Source organism: Protopterus annectens, chromosome 1.part2 (assembly GCF_019279795.1).
Source record: "Protopterus annectens isolate FY-2018-M chromosome 1.part2, PAN1.0, whole genome shotgun sequence".
Lineage (NCBI taxonomy): Eukaryota > Metazoa > Chordata > Ceratodontiformes > Protopteridae > Protopterus > Protopterus annectens.
The window spans coordinates 430,188,427-430,202,530 of NC_056727.1; positions in this window are offsets into that span (position 1 = coordinate 430,188,427).

Sequence of the window (14,104 nt, forward strand, 5' to 3'; positions counted from 1 at the left end):
GTCGTTTTCACTGTTTTAAAATGTCGATCTAGTAAGGTAGATCCATATATGGATATATATATATATATATATATATATATATATATATATATATATATATATATATATACATATCTATATATATCCATAGATATCTATATATATCTGTATATATATCTTTATATATATCTATATATGTTATATCTATATATATGTATATATGTATATATCTATATATCTACATATCTATATATCTATATATATCAATATATGTATATATTATATATGTATATATATGCATATATATATATATATATATATATATATATATATATATATATATATATACATATCTATATATATATATATGCATCTAAGTATGTTGTACTACCAATTATGAATACCAGGCACATGCACTGTTTGTGAACAGCTATACTGTCATTAGTACGTTACTCACATCTGAACATTTTGTGGTTTGTGTTGGCATTAGCACAGTCTGCTCAGGACGTCTGGACATATTTCTGTACTGTGTATGCCTACCTACACCCTTGGTTGTGCCTGACTACACGGGCATATAGTACCTTTGGGTAGGGGTGCAGAACTGCAGTGTGCATTATTTATTATCGTGTGATGTTTATCTTGCTGATCATGCAGAGTTGCTGTGTACCTGTAAGTCTATGAAGGCTTGTAGTCTGTCTGAGTAGCTCCCACCTGTGGACATATCCAGATGGTAGACAGAGGTCAGCCTAGTATTCTTTGACTGTGCACCACAGCAGTCGTTTTAGCACCTGCACAATGGCATTGTCACAGGTGGTTGCTAGCAGTACATGGCTACATCTTTTGCTATTTCTGTGTTGTACTTCTACATAAGGGCATGCTTGTGGGATTCATTCCACAGCTATTTGCAGAGTGTGTAACAGCAGACAAGCTGATATGCCTGTGTGTTTCTGACTCTTCCAGGCCTCAGATACTCTCATGTATATATTTTTACAGCCTTAGGGGAAGGTACATATAACTGGGATACACCTGTGATATAGTTCTGACATTTTTCAGTTCAGACTTTGGGTGATTCAGACCATTTCTGTTATTACACCTTTTCTGACGTGCAAGCGGTGTCTACTCTCACCTATTGACATTTGTTATTAAGTGAGATTCAACACCTTTCTGCCTACTGTTAGTACATTTCACAGGGAGTCAGAGGGGCACAGCTAACTTTTGTTTACTAATCAGGGTCATCACTGTAGAGCAGTCACTGTTGGGAGGTCTGGCCTGTGACCTATGCTAATATGCCAGTGTGTATCCTGCTCTGATACTGTGTGAGGTTTCTAAGCTGCTACTGTAACCTTATTCCCTACTAGCATGGCTGATTCTCTTTTCACAGTCATGTCATGCAATTCAACAACACCTGCTGGTTAAGGCCCACAGAACAATTTTTGTGTTATGCCATTTCTATTTTCCATTTACATTCACTCATGGTAATGCATGATAAATTGCTTTCAGCACTAAGTTATTGTATATCTGCTGTGGTTTAGTGGTACTTCATGCAGACTGGCGAGTCCAAAGTCCCGGTTCGAGACTGACAAGGGTATTTTTATTTTGCTGCTGAGCAATACAAGGGCCTTATCATACAGAGTGACTAAGGCACTTTTAAGCAGTTGTAAGTGGGTTGGCATGGGTTTGCGTGACGCTTAGCAATGCTTAGCTAAGCGCACACAAGCTCACTCTCGCGCACCCCCGCTAACTACTGCTTAAAAGTGCTTACTCCCGCTAACCCCCACGCTAAAGAAAAGAAAATGGGGAGATAGGAAAGTGGTGAAAAAAGGGGGCACAGAGAGGGACAGATAGTAGGAAAACAACCCCAGGATGTGCAGGAAGGGTGTAGGGAAGGCCCATAGCTGTCCATTTCTTTAACAGCAACAGCTGTGCATATGTTGAAATTTGGAGTGAGTTTTGAGACCTTCCACCCCTGAGAGAGGGGTGAGGACAACATAGTTTGCTGCACTGCCAATTAGAATTATCGGTGTACATGTCCTATGGACATGTGTGCAAAATGGGAAGCTATGTATGGGGCGTAATTTTTTTTCGGTTACAGATTGCCCTTTTTTTGTTTTGTTTTTTTTTCAGGTGAGAGTGGTAAGTGAGGTAGGGGAAATAGGTATATTTAGGGAGGTAGGTTGGGGAGGTAAACAGACAAGACAAACAAGATGCATACAGGGATGGAATTTGACACATGGGGAGGATGAACACAATTGACGGGGAAGGTTGTTTGGAAATCACAAGCCCATGAGCCCACAGATGGTAACAGTGGAACTGAGATCCCCACCCATGGGCAGTCACCACTGCACCTTCACAGCCCCGGGGTTGGCTGTGCTGGGGGCTGAGTAGGACAGGCAGGCTCACCCATGAGATGCGCCACTCTTGCCTCAAGCTGGCGTAGGGGATCAGCGACTGAACACTGGATCGCCCTACACACCACAGTCCGGACCTTTTGAAGGGTGACGGGCGGCCCTTCTCCACCCATGCTTGCACGGGGGGGGGGGTGAGCCCCATCCCCTGCAGCACTTCCATCCATAGGTGGCACAGGGCCAATGGAGGAGGGGAGTCCGGGCTGGGCACCAGAGCCACTGGTGCCAGGTGCACTTGCCAACTGAGGAGGGACAGGTGGGTCCGCTGGGACCGGCCTTCCCATACGTTCTGTGATTCAGTGTGTTTCATTACAACATTAACAACAGCATTCCAGATTAGTTGTAACAGCATGCAGTAATATTCCCATTAACCCAACACACCACAGTTCCAACAGCTGAACAGCAAACATAACACATGCGTATATTGAACAACAGTGGTTATTCCAACCACATGCAGGGATGATTGGTAGCAACAGTCCACCATGAACGTGGTGTTTGAACAGGGCACATGCATCAATATGAGTGCAAATATTTATGGAACAATAGGACATATATCCCAACAAATATTTAAGATTACACATACCCACTGAGGTGCAGAATTGCATGGTTTATGCACAAACAGCAGAGTGTAGAAAAAACTTCCATTAACATCCTATAAACACTTTTACTCTACACTACATTCCTAGTGACTGCAGGTGTATATTCCCTACATGTATTATTACACTTGCCACCATGCATTAGGTTGTGTAATGGGTTTGGCTAGTTCAATCTAAACTTGACCTATATCTCACATACTAACTGTCCAGGATGCTGATGTTACTGCTACATATTTCATGGCTGCATTTATATTTCTTTATCTACATATCTGGATGTTTTTACATGACATTTTCACTTCTAATTGTACAGAACCCTGCATTTATTGAAGCACACTTACATTTCTGGGGAACATATTTGCATGCTACTCGTGTGCCAGATTTACTTATGCATGCCAGCCAGTAAGTGACTGTTGAGGACTGTATATTTACTTCCCAGCTACTACCACTTCCTTCACCCACTTTAGATGGGACTGCAGAACTCTGGGTTGCCAGCACTTTCTAACACATTACTATTTGTATAATGCAAGGGTACAACAACATTTCATACTAAGTGAAACAGACACACTCTGGGTTTTAGACCATTATTAATGACATTACACACTTTTCCACAGGCTCACTCCTTTATTTGTTTTAACGGTATATATGGCAGACATGTTCATGACATATTATACCTTTATTAATAGGTTAGCACACTCCTTTTTCAAGCTCACTCACATATTATTTTATATGACAGTGCCCGCAGAGATATTATTCCAGACATTTGTTACCTTTCTAAATGGGTTACTACACTCTTTTTCTGCCTCTCTAACATTTTTATCTGACAGTACATGCAGAGGACTTATTCAGTCCATTTTATGGCTGTATTATTGGACTACAGCACTTTCTTTCATGCTCTCTCTCATATTTTATATAACAATACATGCAGAATAATCACTAACCTGCCTGGCAGCCTTAGCAGCCTATCTTCATAGGCTTGCTGATTCGTAACATGGTCACCTGCAGCTGTAAAGTAAATGAAGGGATATCAAGACATTCCTATCCGTTATACATACTCCATTTTAATTCCTTACATACTGCATTCCATGGCTACATACTCAGTTGTGGGGCATCCCGCATCCTACGGGCCTCCTGTATCCACTGGTTCAGGTGGTCCTCCTTTCGTCTCTTCAGGTCCACATGGTGGTGACGGACCTGCTCACCAGTCCGGGGAACGCCTGTGGCACTGGTGAGGTCACGAGCTAACTGTTTCCAAGCCTCTGCCTTATACTCTGTCCCTTGGAACTGGCCCTGCAGGAGTCTTGCCTCGTGACGGTGGACTAGGAGCTAAACCATGTATTTGGACTCCTCGGTGCCCCATCTCTGTGCTCGGAAGTGCACTCCCTCTCCATCACCAGACATTCTGACTGCAGATGTGAGCTACAATCAGTTGTGGCATGTATCGTGCCTGGGGGGCTTAAATATGCCGCATTTCCCCGCACTTTTTTGTGATTGGCCGTTTTGTAAAATTCTCGGCTGACTGCAGACCTGCTTAGTAATGGTTAAACTACCATTCTTAAGTTTATGTATGTTAATAGTGGCGGTTTTCCCTACGTTGTCATGGCTTAGTGGTTCTGTACTCTGATTATGATGCAAAGGGTCCTGGGTTCAAACCTTGTCATTCTTTTATTTTAATACTGTCTAGACAGGCTAAGGGGTGTGGCTGCATTTAAGCAACTTAGCTCTACGTTGCTCTGCTGTGCCCTACAGTGCCCTGGTTGGCGCAGCGCGCACGTCCACGCAAACACATTGCACTGGGAAAAGCATTTTTAAATGTTGGGCCACTCTATTGTGCTGGGTAAAGCGCTATTATACTATGGGCAACTCTGTTTAGCTGGGTAAAGCACTATTAAACTATGGGCAACTCTGTTTAGCTGGGTGAAGTGCTATTAAACTACGGGCAACTCTGTTTAGCTGGATAAAGCGCTATTAAACTATGGGCACCTCTGTTTAGATGGGTATAGCACTATTAAACTATGGGCACCTGTGTTTAGCTGTGTAAAACGTTGCTTAATGGCAGGCTATTATATCTCTGGGTCTTTTAAAAATATATATTTTGTTTGCTGATACATTGGCCATGTCACTGCTTTTAATAAAATTTTAATCATATTTGTCTGGTATTATTACAAATACTGATTTAAAACATAAATAAGAAGGGGAGTGGTGGGACTCGAACTGTAAATGCCTTCTCTTTGTGCATACGCTCTACCATTACGCTATTGCTATTTGGACTAATTTGCATAAGTAGTTCTTATATGTTCTTCAATGTCGCAATTGCTAACTGTGGTTAAGCAATGGGCACACCCGTGCAAACAAGCGCAAATACGGGCAGCTATATCGTGGATTTAAAAAAAATATATTTTTTTCCGTTTTATAACTCTGATGGGGGTTTACAGTGTCAGGGAGTGTGGTGTTGGGTGCAAGTACATTTGAGCGGACTCACTCTTGTCTGTTGGCATGCTTTTTAAAACATTGCAGGGGCGTGGACTTTTAGACTGCTCGGCAGTCGGACACACCCCCTGTTTGCCTACTCAGTCCATGTAAGAGTTACGGATGATTCAGCATGCCCTTATGAATAATCATGGCACGCTGATGTCATACCGTTCAACTACTGCCTCTGAGTAAGACATATTAAGTCTTACACGGAGGTTTCTTGAATCCGGTCCATAGGCTATTATTTTGGAAATAGTGCAAACAATATCAAATTGATTTTGATATTTCTGATTTCTACATTAACACCACATCAGTGTAATATGTGAAAGCAATATTGTAAATGTATAAAAAAACTGTGACTGGTTCATTGGGACTGCAAAACAATTAAATAAAAACATTTAAACAATATCCGTTGCAGCAGGGTTATACCCCCAATGGTGCAATCTTTGGCTCTAGATGATTGTCACTGTTGAAGTGACATCTGGATCCCATTTGCAAAAATGGGGAAAGGGGCTGAGGATGGATGGATGGATTTAAAGAATATATTTTCATTCAGAATTATACCTTTTCTCAATTCAGTACAATTATCAGAACACACCCCTAGCTACACTTATATGCAGAATCCATTTTAAAGTTATTATTTAGTGAGCTGAATTTTGACAATACTTGTACTGCATTTTTATTGCTTAATAAGAAAATATGTTAAATCACAGTCCACCACATACTTTCATTTTCCATTGTCATATGGATTCACATTCCAATAGCCTATCCAAATAACTGCACTCCATGTGGACTTTTCTGTGCCACCTGTAATATCTGAAACTTAATCTCACAAATATTTTCAACATCTAAAAATATTTCTGCATAATGTATTTTAACTTCACTGTTTACTAGCTCTGAAATATTCTGTTATTCTTCTATTGTAATGATCTTTTAGACTTGTACACATACAAGAAGGAACAGGTATATGAAGTCAGAAAGATCAACCCCATTGTCTTACACTCTCTTAATAGACAAGATTAAAATACGCTTTACTTGTTTCAGGATGGACAGATTAGTTGATGACCAAAATGTAGTTGCAAGTTCATAGGTTCATAGGTTTATAGGTAGGTACTCGGCTATCTGCCCAAGGACATTTATAAACCTCACCAGAGTGTGTCGGCTTTCATCGCCCCATTGATTAATTAACTGATCCAATGTCAAGCAGAACCAATGAAGTGATCCCAGGGCTGTATTTTTTGTTACCCATCCACTCGTCAAGGTTTCTCTTGAAGAGTGTTAGTGAGTGGCTCTGCCTGATGTAATTTGGAATTTTGTTCCAAAGCATGGGGAGTCTCTGTGACAGGAATCTATCCGTCCAGCATGTTCAATTTATTGTTGTGGTGAGGTTTAGCTCACTAGAGTGCGTGGCTCGCAGTGACTTCGATTTCTTTAGGTGGAGCATGTCCATCAATTCTGAGTTGGACATGGTTTTGTAAGTCAGGTAGAGATCGAGTAAGCGATATGCCACTGAGTACAGCCGGAGTTTTTTCAGTTGGGCTGCATAGGACATATGTTTGAGGCCAGTAATCCTCTTGGTGAGGTACTTTTTTGGTCTTTCCAGCTGTTGGAAGTGTCTTGTGAGGTACATCCCAAATGGGGCATTGTACTCTATGATGGGTCTAATGAGTGATGAGGAGAGGGGCAGTAAAACCTCTTTATTTCTAGATGCAAACCCTTTAGTAATTAGATGGGCCACATAGAAGGATTTCCTAACTACTTTGGCAATATGATTGTCAAAGGAGAGATTACTATCTACCTGGGTCCTCAGATCTCTTATTACCATTAAGAAAACCACAGTGAAAAACTTCTCTAAAGCAAATTTCACACTCCTCAAAACTGAGGTGGAATCCTTCAAAGCCCCTGAGCCTGTGGAAAATATGGCCCAGACTGCAGAATCCTCTATAAACGCATTCTATGAATACCTTCAGGAATGCATGGATCATGCAATCCCAAATAAAACCAAGACCCAATCCTCCAAAGGCAGACCCCCTGTCTGGTGGACCCCAGCCATAAACAAACTATACAATAGAAGGAGGAAGCTACTACATGATATAGCAAAATCCCAAAAAGGGAAGGCATCTCTGATCAGTATTAGCAAAAAACTACGGGCACTCATAAAATTGTCTAAGGCCAGCTTCGAGAGAAAAATTGCACAGGACACTAAGGATAATCACAAGGCTTTCTTTAATTATGTTAGGAACCTGGGTGGGAATTCCCAGATATGCTCAGAATTAGTCCAAAATGACAAAAAATACATCGAACCCACAGACATTGCCAACATCCTAGCTGACAGGTTCAGCGCAAACCCCCCCCACCAAAAGGGCAAATATCTATCCCAGCAGAGTGCTGCCCCCCTGACATCTCAGATGCTCAGGTAAGATCTGCCCTCTCCAAAGTAAAAAACACAGCATCAGTGGGACCAGACAGTGTCCCGGGCTGCGTCCTACATGAACTCCAAGAAGAGCTAAACCCAAACATAAAACTACTGTTCAATCTCAGCCTTACTACAGGATATGTACCCAAAGAGTGGTGTACAGCAACAGTGGTCCCTCTCCACAAAGGTGGTGCCTCAACGGATCCTGGAAACTATTGCCCCATAAGCCTGACTAGCTTGGTCTGCAAAGCTATGGAAAGGATCATCATGGACCTCATAAATAAAGATATTGGGGACCTACAGGCACTGGATCCTACCCAGTTTGGCTTTGTTAAGGGCAGATCCTGCCTCTTAAACCTGGTCAATTTCTTTGAAACAGTCACCAAGGCCATTGATGAGGGGAAGGTGGTCCACACAGCCTACCTGGACCTCGCAAAAGCCTTTGATACAATACCCCACTCAGGCATTATAGATAAGCTCACCAGCTTAAATATAAACCCCTATGTCACTAGATGGGTTGCAAACTGGCTCAAGGACAGAACCCACATGGTTAAAATTGCTGGAGCCATGTCAGACTCCAAACCAGTTACAAGTGGCGTCCAACAAGGCTCAGTCCTGGGATCTCTCTTGTTCGGTATATATTTCTCGGAGGTGCAGGCCAACATGGAAGGACTGTGGCTGACCAAGTTCACAGATGACTGCAAACTGGGTGCCATAATCGACTCTCCAGCTGACACAAGCATCCTCCAAAAGGGCCTCATAGAAACAGACAACTGGTGCCAGAGCCATGGCCTCAAGCTAAATGCCAAAAAGTGTATAGTCATCCCCTTTGGCAAAAACACAGTGCTCACAAATTACCACATAGGTGGAATTCCATTAAGTACAGAAGAAGTAATTAGGGACCTGGGGACCCAAGTTGATAGCAATCTCTCATTTGACAACCACATCGCCAAAGTGGTTAGAAAAACATTTTATATAGCCCACCTAATCATGAAGGGATTCACATCTAGATCAGGGGAGGTCATTGTGCCTCTTTACTCATCCCTCATCAGGCCCGTAATTGAGTGCAATGCCCCTTTTTGGATGTACCTTACCAGACACCTGCAGCAACTGGAAGGACCCCAAAAGTACCTCACCAAGAGGATCAAAGGGCTCAAACAGATGCCATATGCTGCCCGGTTAAAGAAACTCCAGCTCTACTCAGTGGCATACCACCTGCTCAGAGGCGATCTGTGCCTGACGTATAAAGCCATGTCCAACCCGGAATTAATGGACATGCTGCACCTCAGAAAATCCAAATCCCATTGAGCTACGTGCTCGAGAGACTTGAACCTCAGCATTGAAATAAATAGGACATGCTGGAGGGACAGATTCATAACCCAGGGGCTCCCTTCACTCTGGAATAAAATCAAGGTCCAGGTTAGGCAGAGTCCCTCATTGACTCTCTTCAAGAGGAATCTTGATGAGTGGATGGGAGATTGTAGGTTTACCCCGGGTATCACTTCTGTGTCACTGTTAGACAGAGGCAGAGTATACTAACCTCGAAAAAGGGCATAGCAAAATTAATTTAAAATGGGTGGCGAAAGCCAAACACACTCTGGCTAGGCTTATAAATGCCCTTGAGCAGATAACCTAGTATGAACCTATGAACTTATGAACCTATTACCTCTTCTGTATTAAGGGGGCTGCCACCTATGTGGTAATTCGTGGTTGTTTTGTTTTTCCCAAATGGGATGACTATGCATTTTTTGGCATTTAGCTTGAGGCCATGACTTTGACACCAGGTGTCCGTCTCAGTAAGGCCCTTTTAGAGGATGTCCATGTCAGTCGGAGAGTCAATTATGGCTCCCAGTTTGGAGTCATCAGCGAACTTGGTTAGCCATAGTCCTCCTGTGTTTGCCTGTACTTCTGCGACCTATATGCGAAACAGCAGGGGTCCCAGGATTGAGCCTTGCGGGACACCACTTGTGACTGGTTTAGAGTCAGACCTGGAGCCCGCTATTCATACCGTATGAGTTCTGTCTGTAAGCCAGTTGGCAACCCATCTCGTGATGTAGGGGTTTATGTTCAGGCTGGAGAGTTTTTCTGTAATACCCGAGTGGGGAATGGTGTTGAAAGCCTTGGCGAAGTCGAGATAGGCTGTGTGAACCACCTTTCCCTCATCTATGGCCTTCGTGACTGTCTCAAAGAAGTCAACCAGGTTTCGTAGGCATGATCTGCCCTTAACAAAGCCAAACTGGGTTGGGTCAAGTGTTTGGAGGTTCCCAATGTCTTTGTTAATGAGTTCCATGATGATGCACTCCATAGCCTTCCAGACTAGGCTAGGCAGGCTTATGGGGCGATAGTTACCAGGGTCAGTTGTGGCCCCTCCTTTGTGGAGAGGAATAACCATTGCTGTGTGCCATTCTATGGGCACGTAGCCTGTGGAAATGCTGAGGTTGAACAGCGTGTTTAGGTGGGGGATTAGTTCATTCTGTAGTTCATGCAAGATGCAGCCTGGGACACCATCTGGTCCCATTGATGCTGTTTCTGGCTTTTGAAAGGGCTGTTTTCACCTGTGCATTTCTGATTTTTGGGGCACTACACTTTTCCGGTATTATTGTTGGCCCTTTTGGAGGTGAGAGGGGGGTGAAGTTTGCACTGAACCTATCTGCCAGGATGTTGGCGATATCAGTAGGTTCAGTATACTTTGTGCTATTTTGCACTAGTTCAGTGCATATCTGCGAGTTGCCACTTAGATTCTTAACATAGTTAAAGAAGGCTTTGTGGTTATCTTTTGAATCCTAGGCTATTTTTCTTTCGAAGTTAGCCTTGGATGATTTCATGAGGGACCTTAGTTTCTTATTGATACTGATCAGGGACATCTTTCCTTCTTGGGATTTGCTTTTCTTCTGAACTAGTTTCCTCCTTCTGTTGTATAGCCTGTTTATTGCAGGGGTCCACCAAACTGGTTTCTTTCTCTTAGAGGAGTGAGTCTTGGTTTTGCTAGGGTTGGCACGATCCATGCATCCTTGTAGGTGCTCATAGAGTGCATTTGTAAAGGTTTTTGCATCTTGGACAGCGTTATCCTTTAGTGTTGGGGCTGTGAAACTTACCACCTCTGTCTTAAGCAAGGTGAAGTTTGCTTTCGAAATTTTATTTACTGTGGTTCCCTTAGTTGGGAGTGGTTGTGGGGTGTGGACATCCAGAGTGATTAGTTTATGGTCTGATCTAACCAGTGACGAGTTGACCTCCGGTGTGGAACACCTGTTGCCAATGTTGGTGATGACCAGGTGCCAATATGTTTTCACCTCTGGTAGGGGAGTTTACCAGCTGATCCAGGGCATTTGAGTTGATGAATTCCAGGAAGTGCTGGGCCAGGGAATTTGTACTCGAGTAGCTTTCCCAGTGAATGGTAGGGTAATTGAAATTGCCCAATATCAGGGTATTTGGTAGGACCTTCATGTTTCCCAGTGTCTCCAGAAAGGTGGAGTGGTGGTCCTGGGTCATGGAGGGTGATCTGTAGCAGGCCACAATTTGCATTGCAGATTTGCCCGATGTTAGTTACACATGGATGATCTCAGAGGTATCATGCTGTTCCACTAACCTGGAGGTATAGGTATCCTTGATTAATATGGATACATCCCCTCCTTTTGTGTTTCGGTCCATGTTCTGTGGCCGAAACGTGTGATATGAGTTGTAGCCCGGTAGTGCTGGGGTGCTCTCTGGAGCCTTGAACCAGGTTTCAGTTACTGCACAGATGTCGGCGTTCTCCATACTGAGGAGTGCTTTGAGCGCTTGCATTTTGAGATGTAATTCCTGGCACTGAGTAGCATAACCCTCAGTTTTTTTGTTAATTGTGCTATTTACATAGGTGGGTTTGACTTTTGAGCCTTACCTAAAAAAGGCACTATGGGGGCAGCAAGAGCCTTGACCAGTATTCGAAAGCCTAGGGGGTGACAGGTGCAAGGGATCTCTTGCAAAGCAACCCGGCTTGTCGAGCATATCATCCCAGGTTGACAGACACTGGATCCCCTTTGAATGACACCAGAAGCTTAGCCAATTGTTGAAATTGATCATTTTTTCTTTATACTGAGGTATCATTTTTGGTGAGGGCAGGGTGCTACTCAGGGTCAGGGTCATACCAGCCTGGGATGCATGATCAGAGAGCTCTTCCATGTCTCTTTTCATGTAGTCCAGGGAGGTATGTCTCAGGTCATTCACACCAACATGAACAATGACAGAGTCATATTTGTACTTGTTCTGGAGTGACCTGAGTGCTTGTGTTATGTGGCAGATTCTGGCTCCCGACAGGCAGCTAACAGTAACCTTCTGCTTGTCCAGCCTAGTGAGTAGGACATCAGTGTGCCTGACTATAGAGTTACCTATTACCAGTGTGTTAGGTATGTTATTTCACCTTAAGGGCTGTGATTGTGCGGCACACTGATTTTGTGTTTTATATGTTGTCTGGTTTGTGACGGGAAGTGCAGGTTGTTTGGGTGTGTGATTTTGCAGGTTTTTATTTAGAGCCTCCGAGTATGATTTTGTGTATTTATGTGTATTTTTTGCCAGTGCTGTTTTAGTAGGTCTGTGTGTGGCTGGAGGTGTGGTGTAAGTGTTAATCTTCTCCTCTTGACTGTCTGTTCCAGTCTTGGGTGGAGACAGCTTAGCGTCTAGTTTGGCTGTATAACTACATCTCTCACATATGTTATGTTTTGTGGTAGGAGGAGAGGGTTGTCTGTGTACATGAGGCAGTTGTAACATTGCCACAGGATACCCAGATTCACCAGTTGACTGGAGAGTGCACCTGAAGTTGTCCTTTGGTCATGCCTGAATAGTAGGGGGGGGGCTGCTTAGTTGTTTGGTTGGTGAGGGGTGAATAAAGAGCCTTGCCCTGCTGGACAATCAGTGTCAGGGTATACTAGTGCTTGCTATTAGGTCTGAGCAAGTGCTGGGCTGTAAGATTCTTTTTGAGTGCTTAGGTTGGGAGTTAGACTAGTTTCAAGGGAAAAACTGAAGAGGAGTCTTAGTGCAGCCAGGAATAATTTAACCGTAGCTAACCGGCACTGTCCGGTGCTCAAAACCATGCAAACGCGTTTTTTATAGTAGGGAAATGAAAGAGATAGAAATTAGCCTAAATGGCCAATAAACTACTAACTTCTGAGCTGGAACCACTCCTCCAGGGACAGATAGGTCATAGGTTGCTCAAAGTTCCCCTCTCTCACAGGTGAACAGAGAAACTTCCTTCTATCCACGTATGGGCAACTCAGAAACTAGTATCACAGCCCTGAATTCAGCACTAGCCTGAAAACTGGACTATACTAGCTTAGAAAGGCGGGAAACAAGGATTTTTTTTTTTTTTTTGAAAAGATAAGGCAAAAACAGTAAAGAATACACTTAAAACAGCTTTAAATTACTACAAACGATCAGAAAAGGCTATTGCATTTTAATGTGTAGCTTACAACAGTTAAACAAATTATTTAAACAAAAAACTTAAGAGTGCAGGCAGTCAAATAAGTACAATATGTGAAAAACAAACAAGCTTTTGAATCACAATAAATGCTGGAAAATCTGAGTTTAGGTGGAAAACAGTTAAGTACAGCAAGAAAGTACAGAACACTGATACTTAATCACTCCAAAGTCTCTCTTCTAAGCTAGAAGGCTTGTATCAGTTTAAGGCTTTCTAGTGCTACCCAATAGGTTAGTTACAGGAAAGATGGAAAACAAGTGCAGATGTGGTCTTTTAAACCAGAAAGTTGAAAGAGACAGACAAACTGTCCAAGTGGTCAAAAAACTACAATTTCTGGGCCAATAACCTCTCCTCTCATGGTAGACAGGCTACCTAGTGCTTACCACTCCCATTGATAAGCTTGAAGGCTTTCTTCCAACACAGAAAGGTTTGTGGAGCTCAGAAGCTTACCAATAGTCCTGGATACAGCAACTCTGTATCTGGACTAGGCTAGTTACAGGAAAGGTGGGAAACAAGCGCAAGTACTGCTTTTAAACCAGAACGTTGAAAGAGATGGAAAAAAAACTGCCCAAACGGCCAATAGCTACAATTTCTGGGCCAGGAACAACTCCTCTTGTGGTAGATAGGCTACCTGATGCTTACCACTCCCACTGATAAGCTAGAAGGCTTCCCTCCAATGCAGAAAGGCTTGGGAGGCTCAGAAGCTTACAAAGAGTCCTGGATACAGCAAATCTGTACCTGGACTAGACTAGTTACAGGAAAGGTGGGGAACAAGTACAAACATAGGCTT